Raw genomic sequence first — 15,708 nt, forward strand, 5'->3', positions numbered from 1 at the left:
GCATAGCCGTCTTTAACAAGGCCAAGTCACGAGGTGGCTATAGAGTTATCCTATCCCTCGCAGATAACGAGGCAAGTGGATTTGGCGGGACATCAAAAGGCTATAGGTCACAAGGGTATAGGAGGCCTTGCCCTGAATGCCATGTGGGATACCTAGAATGTCCATTCTAGATGGTCTGGTGTTACAGGCACGGTAGGATGGTGCAGGTTGCACAAGACAAAGGAGAAAAAACTGCTCACGAAAAAGTTTCAAGCTGCACTAATACTCAGAGAGAAATAGCTAAAGGCATATAGCACAAAGATAGCCCAGGGAATAGTTGCAGAACATTGTTTGTTCAGAATCTTCCACACAAAATGATGTTGGCTGGCCCCAAGGAAATCTTCAAGGGTGCCTTAAATATTCAAATGGGCCTAGCATCTTAGAATGTTGCATTTATTAAATTTGGGAATGAAATGACTGCATCATTAGCATCAGAATAGAAACAGGTTGTAAGAACGGAGAGCCAGTCCATTGTTATCTTTCAAGAAGCGAACAGCTGATAAAGAAGGTTGTCCTTACATGCCTTGGAAGCAGGAAGGTAAGTCTGTGCATCAGACCCACCTGTTGGAGTAAGAGAGTAGAAGTAACAGCCACATTGATACTTTTAATATTGCAGTTAAGGTCAGGGCTCAGAATGTGGGCCAGGTGTGTGTCTGGAGCCAGGGTTGCAAATGTGGATAGTTGTGCCAACAACTCTGCTCTTTGCTGCTTCTGTGGTATTTGCTCGCTACCAGCCACTGTGGATACTGAGATAAGTCCAAAGCTGGTCGATCTCCTCCCTGTAAGACTGCAGTAAATCAAAAGTAAACTGTGCTTGTTTCGACAAGCTGAAATGTACGTAGAAGTTGTTATATCCATGGAGAGCAGTCCCCTAGTACGATAAGAAGGACTCTTGACCTCACAATCTACCTCGTCATGGCCTTGCACCTTATTGTCTGCCTGCACTGCACTTTCTCTATAACTGTAACAGTTTATTCTGCATTATGTTATTGTTTTCCCTTGTACTACCTGAATGCACTGATGTGATGAAATGATCTGTATGGATGACACATAAAACAAACTTTGTTACTGTACCTCTGTACATGTGACAATATTAAACAAATTTACAGGTAGCTGATTGTTGAAAATGGCTGGAGCAGTCATCAGTTGAACAGAATAAAAAGTAGCAGGTTTCAGATAAGATTTTCCTTCTATGTGGAGTAGTGCAGGAGGGAGGCAATGCTTCAGGGTGGGAAGTCCCCACAATAGGGAGAGGCAGTGAGTAAGAAAAAACTACTCAAGTTTCAAGCTGCACTACTAACCAGAAACAAATTGATGAAGTCACACAGCAGAATAAACAACAGAGAGATAGCAGAACGTTATTGGTTAAGAATCTTCCACATGATGCTGACTGACCTCAAAGACAACTTCAAGGATGCCATAGCAATTGGAATGCCTGGTTCTTGAGTTGGCTGGAATTGTAGGGTGTTTTGAATATTAAATTTGGGAATGAATTGACTGCAGCATCAAGATAGCCCAGGTGTAGAAGTGGAGGGTCAGTTGAGGGATCTCCACGTTGTGATTAGTAACATCAATATAAATGACATGAACACACCATAAGATTCAAAGATATTTATTACCCCTAAGATGGGAAGTTCTGGTACACTGAGTGGCATACTTAACACACATAGAAGGAAAGGAAGCTGAGATGCTGGTGATTGTCGGGCCTTCAAGTTCAAGTTTATTGTTGTCACAGGTATAAATACATGGGGTATAAATGCCATGAAAATTAGCTTTTTGCAGCAGCAGCACAGTACATTACAAGATGACAACAAATATAAGTTAATGTAAACTGAATTAACATAAATTATACATAACTTGCATGTGTGCAAAGTTAAACAACACTAGTGCAAGATTGAGAGAGAGAAAAAAATATAGTCTGAGGTAGTGCTAAGATTTTTCAGGTCAGTTCAAGAACTTGATGGCAGTGTAGAAGAAGCTGTTGGCCACCCACGACTCCAGAAATGGAAGCAGCACATTAGATAAGATAAGACAAGATATCTTTATCGGTCACAATGTACATCAAAACACAGTGAAATGCACCCAAGATCTGTACCTCGAGCAGGAAAGAAGTGGGTGGATTCATAACAAAGGCTAAAACAATAAAGGAAAGGGGAGAAAAACAGTTTAGGAGTTCAGAGAAGTTGGAATGTAAGATGACACACAAAACAGAGGCAAAGATTGCTAAAAGCCAATCAAATAGAGAGTGTTGACATTGAGCTCGTGATTTTCAGTAGTGTGCAAATAAATAATTGTATTTTTTACACTTACTAATTTGTTACCAGATGCTGATGTTAAAGTTGATACAAAATATATACAGATAACATTAAGAAAACAGTAATCAGTTAATGCTGCTACTGCAGAGCTCCAGGTACTTGAGTTCAATCTTACCTCAGGTGCTGTCTGTGCAAAGTGCGTATTATCTCTCTGTGACCACATGGATTTCCTCCAGGTGCTCTGGTTTCCTCCCATGTCCCAAAGACACGCTGGTAGATTAACTTGCTGCCGTGTATTACGTCTTAGTGTACATTAATGACAATAAAGAATCAGAAGGGGAGTTGATGGGTATGCGCTAGAGAGAATGCAGGGAGAGAGGTAATAGAACTAATGGGATTGCTTGCCTTGAAGACAACATGGACTTTATGGGCCAAATATCCTCCCTCTGCGTCATTATAAAGATGAGAAAAGATGAGATGAGGAGGTAACGTGTTAATGCTGCAATTTCAGAACCGGATGTGTGGCTAGACATAAACTAAATGGAGAAGTGAAACTGTGGAAGTATCATGGAAAGGATACATTAAAACTCTTAAGCTGAAGAGTCACACAGCACGAAAACAGGCCCCTTGGAACACCACGTCCATGCTGACCTTCAAGTACACATCTACACCAATCCCATTTACAGCACTTGGTCTGTAGCCTTCTGTGTCTCGGCAATTCAAGTGCACATCCAGAAACTTCTTAAACGGTGTCAGTCTCTGCCTCCACTCAGGTGGACAAACACCCTCTAGGTGAAAAAGTTGTTCCTCATATCCCCTCTAAACTTCTCACTCCTCACCCCAAACCTATGCCCTCTGGTTATAGACACCTCTACTGTAGAGAAAAGCTGCCTCATATGTACCCTATCTATGCCCCTCATAAGTTTTCACTCCTTTGTCAGGTCCACTCTCAACTTCCTCCATTACAATGAAATCAAACCCAGTTTATCCAGTCTCTCCTCGTACTTGAAACATTTCATTTCAGGGGACAACCCGTTGAATCTCTGTCTCAAGTGCAATCACATCCTTCCTTTATTATTGCAAGTAGAACTGCTCATAATACTGCAGCTGTGGTCTAACCAAAGTTTTATTTAGTTGTACCATGACCTCCATTATATTTTATGCCCCGGCTAATGAAGGACAGCAACCTCTATCCCTTCTTCACCACTTTATCTGCCTCTGTTGCTGTCTTTAGGGATCTATCAACTTGCACACTAAGGTCCCTCTGTTCTTCACTATTCCTTAGGGCCCGATCATTCATGGTGCATGTCCTATCATTGTTGAACTTCCCTAAATGCATCACCTCACACTTACTAGGATTAAATTCCATCTATCATTGCTCTGCTCAATTTATCCCCTAATCCTTATTGCTGTGAAGCTGGATACTACAGTCTTCACTATCCACGCCACCATGGATTTTAACTAATATATTAATACGGGTGTGGTTAGATAGGATAAGATGTTTGGTTAAATTTATAAATGTGACTATTTGTCTCTGTAAATAATTAGATTCATGTATAATTTCATACATGTTTATATAGAATTAATAAAATGGTAACTTTAATATATGTTGATTTTGATAGCTTATAATGATCTATCATTTTTTTTACATGCAAGGAATGCAATGTATTTTGTGAGAGTACACCTTTAAGAACTGAGTGTACTATGTGGTATGACCTTGATACATTGTTGTATCAAACACTGCTATTCAGATCGAAAAAAATGTTCTGTTGTTAACTGCTCAGTCTGAGTAATAGTACAGGCGGTTTCCCCAGGTTACAACAGGGTTCCATTCCTCAGAACTGTTCATAATCCAAACTGTTTTTAAGTCGGAAATGAACAAAAACAGTGTGTGGGAGAGGACCACAGAAACAGGGGAGAGCGAGCGGGCATGGGAAGAGAGGCTGCCAGCCAGACACTGACTCAGGGAGTGACTCAGTGAGCCTGCTCAGCGCTCCCAGTTCTACTCGGCTCGACCCAGCCCCTGACTGTTGAGGCTTGAGGGGTGAGGGGGAGAGAAGGCACATGGAAATGCCCCATTCCCACCCAACAGAAGAGCAGCCAGCAAATCCATCCCAATCCATTCCCACCAGTGTCCCAAATGCTCATTTGTATGATCAGAGTGTCCATAAATTGGGTGTTCATAATCTGGGGAGGACCTGTACATGCAGCAACACCAGAGAATCACACAGACGCTACATCAAGGAACACATTGCACACCACACTAGCTTGTTGCTTTTCTTGCTATTTCAAGGGACACTCTACTAACCTCAGGAAAGCTGACCAAGCAGTTTAACAACTGATTGCAGATTGCTCAAACACCTACCAAAGTCAACTGAATGTGCTAAAATTAGTAGGGTGTGCTTTCAGTATTTAGCTGCTGAAACCCTCACTTAATGGGTACTCAGTCGTGACACCACTGGCAGCATTTCTTTACTGGAGGTGTCTTTATGGGTATGGTTGACCATTCAGGGTGGGCTGGGAACATACAGGCTCGCTCAGATTCCACCCCCCCCCCCCCCCCCCCCCCCCATCAGCAGAGTCTACTCCCATATTCGATCTGAACCTCTCCAGTCACAGTGTATTTGCAGGCTCAGGCTTTCTGAAGCTATTATCACTGAGACTTGCTTCTATAGGTTACTGCCTGTACTCTGTACTACTCTCTCTCTCTCTCTCTCTCTCTCTCTCTCTCTCTCTGGAAGTTAATGTTGACTTTGAACTTCCTTGTCACAGAATCACAGTGGCTACAGCTGATCTATCATGTCTCCTACTTTGCTGCTCACTGCTGCATCAGTGATTACCCAGGCACTGTATCTGTAAAGAAATGACTTCAGCTACTTTAAACAGAGCGAGGATGTGGATTGGATAACGGGATTTGCTAGATGAGAAACTACAGGCCAGTGAGCCTTACATCAATGGTAGGGAAGTTGCTGGAGAAGATTCTGAGGGACAGGATTTATGTTCACTTGAAAAGGTGGGGACTGATTAGGAGTCAGCATGGTTTTGTGCAAGGGAGATTATGCCTCACAAACCTGACTGAGTTTTTTCAGGAGGTGACCAGGAAAACTGATGAGGGCAGAGCAATAGACAGTTAAAATGGACTTTTATAAGGCTTTTGACAGGATCTCATATAGTAAACAGGTCCAGAAGGTTACAGCACAAGGGATCCAAGGTGTGTTGGCAAACTGGATCCAAAATTGGCTGGATGATAGGAGGTGGCGGGGTGTTTTTCTGACTGGTCATACATATCAAGTTGTGATCCACAGAGATCAGTGCTGGGGCCTTGTATATATATGACCTGGATGAGGATGTAGAGGGTATAATTAGTAAGTTTGTGGATGACATAAAAATTGTTAGGGTTGTAAATAGCAAATAAGTTTGCCTAAGGATATATTGGGACATGAAGCAGTTGGAATGTTGGGCAGAGCAGTGGCAGATGGAATTCAGTCCAGACAAGTGTGAGGTAATGCATTTTGGGAGGTCAAATTCTGGTAGGACATATACATTTTGGAGACCTTAGGAACATTGTTGTACAGAGAGACCCTGGGGTGCAAATCCATAGCTCCCTGAAAGCAGCAACACAGGTGGCGGGTGTAGTGAAAAGGGCATTTGGTATGTTTGGCTTCATTGCTGAGGTATTGGTATAAGAGTTGGGATGTCATGTTGCAATTGTGAAAAACATCGGTTAGATTGCACTTAGAGTATTGTATACAGTTCTGGTCACCATACTACAGAACGGATGTGGTAGCAATAGAGAGAGTGCAGAAGAGATTCACCAGGGTGTTGCTTGGAATGGAGGACTGTAGTTTCAGGGAGAAATTGAATAGACTGGGTTTATTCTCAATGGAATGCATGAGCAGAGGGTTGACCTTATGGAGGTTTATAAAATTATGAGGGGCATAGATAGGGTAGATACTCAGAGTCTTTTTCTGATTTTTATCAGCAGTATTTTCACTTTAAGATTTAATGATTGTTTCATGGTAAACAATACTGAAACTAGCTTTTAATTACAGATTTATCAGATTAAATGGATTTAAATCCAGTTTCTAAGCACATATGTTTTGGTGGTGGTTAATGAAAGGATGAAGTTGACTAAAACATTAGAAGACAGTCATGCTCCTTAAAGGAAATTGCCATAAGGTGTTTAGTTTCTCATCAGAATAAAAATAGTTCTGACAATGTTACAGGGTGTTAGCCTGGAGTTAATGCTTAAATCTTGAATTAAATCAGGAATGTCACCATTAAGTCAGCTAGAAAACATAATCAAGTAATATCCATGAATCTGAATAATTAAAAGATGTTTGCTTCCTTTGGGAATAGGAAAACAATACATCTATGTGTTCACGGGAACAAAATATTTATTCAATCCTGAGATGTTTGAACCTAGCACAACATGAACATCACTTTTTTTTAGTCACTTCTCATTTAATCATTTATTTTCAATTAGGAGGAAAATAGGGAAGGCATTGCTTTTTTTTAATCCACATACCACATTTATCTGTTTATATATTTTTGTATTGTTGCTTTTCTTAGATAATAGTATGGTGTGTCAACGTGCCAACCCTTCATTACTCTGGAGTTTATCGAGCATTTATCTTGATTAATAGTAGGCTGTTTGAGATTGTTGATATCACCAGGACTGAATTAAGTTTCTGTCAGATTACTTAATGGAATTGAGGAGGTCACTTTAGAAATATATTGAAGTGGTTTTGAAACTCAGTTTGAATCTACCATTCTCAGTTCGAGCATTTAGTTCTTAATTTTGTTCTTTTTTTGTCCATTCTTCTAGTAGTCATAATGTACAAGTTGGAGGAGTTATTGATCTAGCATTGTGTACCTATTTGCAGCGACACTAATGTTGCTTCTTTTACATCTCCGCAATGTTGCCCCAGTCTGCCCCAGCCCAGCTTACCTAGTTCTGAAACCCTCATCAATGCTTGTGATATCTCAAACTTTGATTCTTCCAGCACACTCCCGGACAACCTCTCACATTCCAATCTCCATTAACTTGATATCATTAACTCTGTGCCTATGTACTAACTCAGAACAAATTCCTTTCATCCATCACCCCCCATGCTTGCTGATCTTAATGAACTCCTAATCAAGCAAAGTCTTACAATTATTTTTGTGATTTTCAAATCTTTCCTCACCCCTCCCGCTCCCTGCAATCTTCTCCAAGCTTCTGAGGTATTTGCACGCTGCTAATCAAAGCCTCCCCTGGTTTTAGTTCCTCCACCATTGGCAGTTCTGGGTTCAGCTGCAGTTAGTGAAAATGATTTTCCTTCATCATCGAAGTCAATCACAAAAACTCATTACATTACATGTTGGCTATATCATATAGTTCAGTAAGTTCCGCACTTTGTTTAAAGTGCAATGACTTTTAATTATAGAGTCGTAGACCCCTATCGCACAACGGGCCCTTTTGCCTACCACACCCATGACGATCTTTTTTCCCATCTTTGCTAACCTCATTTGCCCATATGAGGACCGTATTCTTCTATGCCTTGCCTAGTGTCTACCTAAATGCCTTTCAAATGTAGTAATTGTATCAGATTCAACCTCCTTCTTTGGCAGTGCACCGTGTACAGATTTTACCCCTCAGATACCCATTTTGATACCCCTACCATGGGAAAAAGATCTTCACTATCTATGCCTTTCATAATCTTATGTACCTCTATCAAGTCCGTCCCTCAGCCTCCTTCTCCCCATGGAAAACAAGCCCAATCTATCCAATCTCTTACCGTAGCTAAAGTCCTCCAATCTAAGCAACACCCTAGCGAATCTCCTATGCACTTCCTCCAGTGCAATCTTTGCCATAGTGTGGCACCCAAAACGGCACACAATACTCCAAGTTCAGCCTAACCAGTGCCACATAATGTCAGCTCTTAAATTCTATGCCTGACCTACGAAGGCAGGCATGCCATATGCCTTCTTCACAATGCCCTATCCACCTGTGTTGCCACTTACAAGGGGAACTATGGACTTGGACACCTCGGTCTCTCTGTTCATCAACACTCCTTAGTGCCCTATCATTTACTGTATTTGACTTCCCAAAATGCATCACCTCACACTTGTCAGGATTAAATTCTATCTGCCAATGCGCTGCCCAACTCTCCATCTGATCTCTCTCCTTCTGTAGCCTTAGACAACCTTCCTCACTATCCACAACACCACCGATTTTCATGCCATCTGCAAACTTACTTAATCTTCAGCAACTTTTGTTTAATTACTCTAATCATTGAAGTTATAAGTTAAAAAGAACAAACTAAAGTATAAACATACAGGCAATTTGCTTGTCATTTCTGTGGTGGGAGAATGGATTGGAAAATGAGGTGGAATTAATTAAATCTAAATAAGCTATACTTACTAATTTTGTATAAAGAGTAATGAGAAGCATTTAGTTTAAAACAGCTGCCTGCACTCTCATTTACAATGTTAAGAATTCTGACATGAATCAGTTAATTACATGCTTTTCGTGGTCACAGATTTCGTAATTGCTCAATAAAAAATATTGTTTAGTACATATTGCTATCTAAGTTGCAATGTCAATCAGTTAATAGTTCAATTTGCAAGAAGTGGTATCACAGATCTGAAATTAGACATTTAGCTGCGTCAGTGTGTTTACTTGGTTTTATTTTATTTGCATCCTGCTGATTTAGATAAATTGGGAAATTAATTGGTAAACTCAATCCAGGTTTATTATCCACCATCACAGCTATAAGTCCAATATTCAATGGACTAATTATCAAATGCTGTTAACATATCAGATACCTTAAGATGCAAATCCAAATCCTAAATTAATTGCACCACTGTATTATCAATTTCAGACATTAATCTCCATCTGTAAGTTTAAGATCAACAGAAGTGCAGGACCTCCCATATTAATGAACCTGTCAGGTGGCTCCTGCTCCACTTGCAGTAGAGTCTGTAGATCCTACATTGGCATCGTAAACCATCTCAGAATTTACAGAACTGGTGCAGATGAAAGTCATCCTGGATTTCAAGGGGCTGATTAAGAAGAAGAAAAAAAAAGCAGCAACAGTGGCTCAAGATTCTAAAGTTTGTTAGAATTGTGGTTTGACTTTTTCAGTAGTTGGGAAGAAAGGACTTATTTGTTCACTGTGTAGTCTGCAAAGTGTTTCTCTCTTCATAGATAGCCAGATATTTCACAAGTGGTGTAATATTTTCATTGTCTTTTGTAAGTGTGAGAAAACTCCATGAAACAACATCATCAATTTGCTAATTCCAAGTTGAGCCTCTTGGTAAAGGCTGCAACAGAATTCTCTGTGGAGAAATGGAGAAAACCCTGAAATTTGTAAATCAGGATTTACTCATTTAAGTGTGTGTGTATGTGTCAACCTGTGTTTGGCAGAAATTAAACTTCTTATAGTGTGCTCATTATTGCCATTGGAATTGTTGCTTGGTGAAATTCCTTCAGCCCAGTTCCTTAGGTTTGTAAATTGTCAGTATTGCACTTTGTGGTTTAATGACACAATGTCTTTAATCACAGTGACATTTTGGGTTTTGTTAGTTTGTATCCCTGATAATATTGTTCAGTATTTATTTTAATATATGAAGTCAGTAGACCAGTGAAGTATATTGCTTCTGTATTAAGAGGGTACATTAATTACTAAACAATTAAGCACTTCTTGCCTTTATCCTCCCATTAAATGTTAGTTCAGAGAGTTTAAAAGTTATTTGGATATCTTGCCTTCTACATCAAAGTGTGGGCAGTTCAAACAGCTTTTCCTTTTCTCATAGATTAGCAAATTGGCAAAGTGATCCCTTGCTGCATATTACCCAAGTCTATTGCTAGTGTGTTCAAGATTAGCTGGCTGGAGAGTAGAATGTTGCCTGGGGTGTCAGCAGGGTTTGCATTTTTTTTACATGGAAAATGGCAGAAGGAAATTGGTATATCTAATTTTGATAACCATGTTATCTTCTTTCATCTACATAGAATAAATCAGTTTTCAGTGTGTAATCACCAGACTGCACTGTAATGACAGGCATAATTTTTTTTGTTTGTTCACGAAATGTAGATGTCACTAGAGGGCCAAAATTTATCAACAAAGCCTTATTATCCTTTGAACTGAGAGGCTTGCTGTTCCATTTCAGGAGGTAGTTAAGAGTCAAACATACTGGTGAGTCTGGGTCAAGACAACAAAGTTCCTTCCCTGAAGGACATTGGTGAAACCATATGAATTATTATGATATTCATTAGGTTGGTTATTTGGTATTGGTTTATTATTGTCACTCATACCGAGGTACAGTGAAAAACTTGTCTTACAAACCAATCTTACAGGTTAATTCATTACACAGTGCTGTTACATCAAGTTAGTACAGAGTGCATTGATGTAGTAAGGTAAAAAAAACAATAACAGTACAGAGTAAAGTGTCACAGCTACAGAGAAAGTGCAGTGCAATAAGGTGCAAGGTCACAACAAGGTAGATCGTGACGTCATAGGTCATAGTCCATCTCATTATATAAGGGAACTGTTCAATAGTCTTATCACTGTGGGGTAGAAGCTGTCCTTAAGTCTGGTGGTACGTGCCCTCAAGCTCCTGTATCTTCTACCCGATGGAGGAGGAGAGAAGAGAGAATGTCCCAGGTGGGTGGGGTCTTTGATTGTGCTGGCTGCTACACCAAGACAACGAGAGGTAAAGACAGAGTCCAAGGAGGGGAGACTGGTGTCCGTAATGCACTGGGCTGTGTCCACAACTCTCTGCAGCTTCTTGCGGTCTTGGGCAGAGCAGTTGCCATACCAAGCCGTGACACATCCTGATAGGATGCTTTCTATGGTGCATCGGTAAAAGTTGGTGAAAGTCAAAGGGGACAAACCAAATTTCTTTAGCCTCCTGAGGAAGTAGAGGCGCTGGTGAGCTTTCTTGGCCGTGGCATCCACGTGGTTTGCCCAGGACAGGTTGTTGGTGATGTTCACTCCCAGGAACTTGAAGCTCTCAACCCTCTCGACCTCAGCACCATTGATGTATACAGGTATAAGTACACCACCCCCTTTCCTGAAGTCAATGACCAGCTCTTTAGTTTTGTTGACATTGAGGGAAAAGTTGTTGTCATGACACCATTCCACTAAGCTCTCTATCTCCTTCCTGTACTCCGATTCATCACTGTTTGAGATACAGCCTACAATGGTAAGCATCTGTGGAGCGAGAAACAGAGTTAACATTTCAGGACAGGCCTGTCCTGTTGTGCAGTTCTGACATTTTGTTTTCTATTGCAGATTTCCATGCAATATTTTAGTTTCTTGGTGGCTGTTAGCATTTTTTGGCTATATTGGCGTTTTATTATACATTTAGTAAATTAGTGTCATACAGTTGTGCAATACAGAAACAGGCCCTTCGGCCCACCATGTCCCTGCCGACCTTTTTGCCCATCTACACTAATCCCATTTGCCTGCACTAGATTCCTATCCTTCTACACCTTGCCTATTTAAGTGCATGTCTAAATGTCTCTTAAAAGTAGAGATTCTATCTGACTCCACCACCTCCTCTAACAGTGAGTTCCACATTCTGTGACAAAACCTTTCCCCTCAAATCACCTTTAAAATTCTTCATCAAACCTTAAGCCTATGCCCTTTTGTTTTTGATATCCCCTACCATGGGAAAAAGATTCTATCTACCCTATCTATGCCTCTTATAATTTTATATACCTCTATCAGGTCACCCCTCAGTCTCCTTCGCTCCAGGGAAAACAAAGCAAACCTAGCCAATCTCTTCTCATGACTAAAGTCCTCTAGTCCCGGCAAACATCCCGGTGAGTCTCCTCTGCAATCTTTCCAGTGCAATCTTGTCTTTTAAGTAAATTTAAAGCCCCCAGTCACCGTGGTCTCTGGTTTAATAGTTCAGATTTCTGGATAATGATTGAAGTAATTAACCACTCTGCTACCATGCTGTGCATTGTGATTGCTTGGTTTAGATTACAGTAGCCTGCACACTTAAATTAGGATTAATATGTAGAGCAGGTGCACCATGAGGGGGGTGGGGGAGGCACATAAAATCCAGTCTTAAGAGTAAATGGTGAGGTTGAAGCTGATAGAACATATCAGCAAAAAATGTACCAACATTTGAAGCAAGTTTCCAGGACATGTTTTAACCATTGAATTTAGCAGTTCAGGAAACATTGCTGCAAATGTAGCTACACAGATTTAACATGAAGTCCAGCCCTCTGGCTTTTGAACTAAGTTCTCGAAACAATGTAATCCAATCTGTTCTGAAACTGTGAGTGTCCCACAAGTAAGGCAAATTCTCAGTGCTGTGATAATACCCTTCAAGTTTGTTAAAGCATAATATGACATTTCAAATGAATTATGTAGTGTTTAAACTATGAATGATATATGGTATCCAACCATTTAGCACAAATTTTAATGAAAGGCATAGTCACCATGAATGATGAGTAAGGCAAGATTAATTCTACAGCATCAATAATCAAATCAACAATTTCACTTGTAGTATCCTTTCCACAGTATATATGTTTTAATTAAGATTTTTTAAAAATTAGACTGATATTGATTTTTTTCAAATCAGTGAGCAATTTTAGCCAATAGCAATTAACTGAATTTTCGCAAGATTTTCTTTCTGCAATTGAGGATCAGTGCATGTTATCATATGTCATGTACATTACACAAAAACGTGATCCAATGCAGTGAGAAATTCTTGGTGAGTTAAGGCGATGTGATTGTGCCTTGTACTCCAAAATGTTTCAAAAATCAAATAATATTCCAGTAAAATTTTAATCATGCCCAGGGCTGAATGAAATAGAAGAATAAAACTGGAGATATCAGAGCAATCGAAAAAAATTGCATTAACAAATGTAAAACGCCTCAGGCTTCCTGACAAGAGGTCTGGGGGTTAATCCACCTTCTTCATGCTGTCACGCTTAGTGACTCTGTCAAACTAGCATCCCCGTGATGTTGTCGGTACTCACTACGAATAAAAGGTCGATTATAAACAAGAATCCTGGTCAAGGCTTTATGATGCAGCTTAAAGGAGGAAAGAGAAGGAAAGAAGCAAAAAAAAAGTGTTGGGATAGAATTCCAGAGTTTAGGACTACAGTGGCTGAAGGTATGACTTCCAGTAATGGAGTAATTAAATTCAAGGAGCATGGAGAGGCCAGAAGTAAAGGAGCACAGTTATCTTGTTGGGCTGGAGATGATTACAATGATATACAGGAACAAGGCCATAGAGGGATTTGAAAACAAGTATGCAAATTGGGGCAATAATTAGATAGGAACCACTGTAGATTAATAAGCACAGGCATGATGGGTGAACTGGACTTGGAGTGGAGCGCATTGGAATAATTGAGTGCAAGGGTAAGGTTGAGGATATCTTGATTAGCAACATCACTACCTTTAGTTTATAAAAGGAGAGTAGTTCCAAAATTAGATACATGTTAAATTCATTTATAACAAGCGTAGCTTATAGCACAGGTGTTGTGGTTATCCACTGACACCTGCGCTATTATCAAAGTTGTACTGTATGCTGTACCATAGAGGAGCAACTTTGATGTCCTAGTGGTTTCTCGACTGGTTGTATCGTTAAAATAGGGGAAGAGAGTAGAATTATTAACACCAGTGGCTTTGCGTGTGGGAAATTGTGGCTCACAAATTTAATTGAGTTTTTTTGAAGAGGTGACCTAGAGGATTGACGAGGGCAGGCAGGTGAATGTTGTCTACGTGGACTTTGACAAGGTAATAGGCTGGTCTGGAAGGTTAGATCACATGGGATCAAGGGCAAGCTAGCTTACTGGATATAAAATTGGCTTTGTGAAGGGAGTCAGACGGTGGTGTTGAAGGGTTGTTTTTCATCTTGGAGGCCTGTGACCCAGAGGTGTGCCATAGAGATCAGTACTGGGTCCACTGTTGCTTGTCATGTGTATTAACGATTAGGATGAGAATGCATGTGGCATGATTAGTAAGTCTGCGGTTGACACTAAAATTGATGGTGCAGTGGACAGTGAATAAGGTTGTCTAAGGTTACAGTAGGATACAGATGAACTGAGAGTGTGGGCAAGGGAATGGCGGATGGAAATTAACTCAGACAAATGCAACGTAATCCATTTTGGGGAGTTAAATCAGTAAACATTCACAGTGAATGGTGGGGCCCCGGCAGTGTTGTAGAACAAAGAGACCTAGGGGTGCATGTACATAGTTCCCTGAAAGTGGCAACACAGGTAGACAAGGTGGTGAAGGAGGTGTGTGGAACGCTTGCCATCATTGGTTAGGGCAGTGAATACAAGAGTTGGAGCATCTGTTACAGCTGTACAAGATGTTGGTGAGACCACACCTGGAATATTGTGTGTGGTTCTTGTCGCCACACTATAGGAAGGATGTGACTAAGCTAGAGAGGGTGCAGAAAAGATTCACGAGGATGTTACCGGCATTGGACAGTTTGAGTGATAAGAAGAGACTGGATAGGCTGGGACTGTTTTCTCTAGACGGAAGGAGGCTGAGGGGTGACCTAACAGAAGTTTATAAAATCATGGTGTATGGTCATAGTCTTTTTCCCAGGGGAGTCTAAAACTAGAGGGCTTAAGTTTGTGAAAGGAGAAAGGTTTAAAGGGGACCTGAGGGGCAAGTCTTTCACAGAGGTTGGTGGGAATAGGAACGGGCTGCCAGAGGAAGTGGTAGAGGCAGGTACAATTAACAATTAAATTTGGACAGGTACATAGATAGGAAAGGTTTAGAGGGATATGGGCCAAATGCAGTTTGGCAACTTGGTCAGTATGGATGAGTTGGGCTGAAGGGCCTGTGTCCGTGCTGTATAATTCTATGACCCTACCGTTTCCCAGCAAGAGTTATCAGGATTAATTTTTTAACTTTTCCACCTGAGTGATATCTGGTAATAGATCAATTGTGCATTACAGTATGTGGTTGGCTGAAATCAAAGCAATGAAAATTGGACACATTCTATGTCCAATTTTCAGGATGTGAAGGTGTAGCTGCTAAAATTGAATATCACCCACACCTTCAGGAAACACAATTTAAAATGTGCTTTTGAAAGCCAGTGTTTGTTATAGACTCTGAAGAAATGCTGGTTCCTGATCACTGCCCCTGTCCTTTTGTAAGGAAATATTATTTTCTCCTTGTAAATGTTACCTTGGAGGATGTAGCCATTATAAAGCTAAAAACATTTATGTTCTCCAATAAGAGCATGAAAAAACCTAACCCTGTTAATATGGATCTAGAAGCCTCACTAAAGGTCGATCTTGAAAATTGATCCTCAATTGATCTCATGGTGTTTAGTTTTAATAAAAAGTATTTTGCGTGATGAAGAGAAGCAATGGAATACTTTCAATTTTTGCAAGAATCAGTAGTGAGCATTTGCATTTAAATTCAGATGCATTTTAACTCTCTTTATA

The 15,708-nt window shown here is 40.4% G+C and overlaps 1 protein-coding gene across 1 annotated transcript in view; it reads left to right on the plus strand.

Moving 5' to 3' along the window:
- The window catches only part of spdl1 (spindle apparatus coiled-coil protein 1), an 84,450-nt gene that overhangs the window by 1,870 nt on the left and 66,872 nt on the right, over nucleotides 1-15,708 (plus strand).

Source organism: Pristis pectinata, chromosome 6 (assembly GCF_009764475.1).
Source record: "Pristis pectinata isolate sPriPec2 chromosome 6, sPriPec2.1.pri, whole genome shotgun sequence".
In the NCBI taxonomy this organism is placed as follows: Eukaryota; Metazoa; Chordata; class Chondrichthyes; order Rhinopristiformes; family Pristidae; genus Pristis; species Pristis pectinata.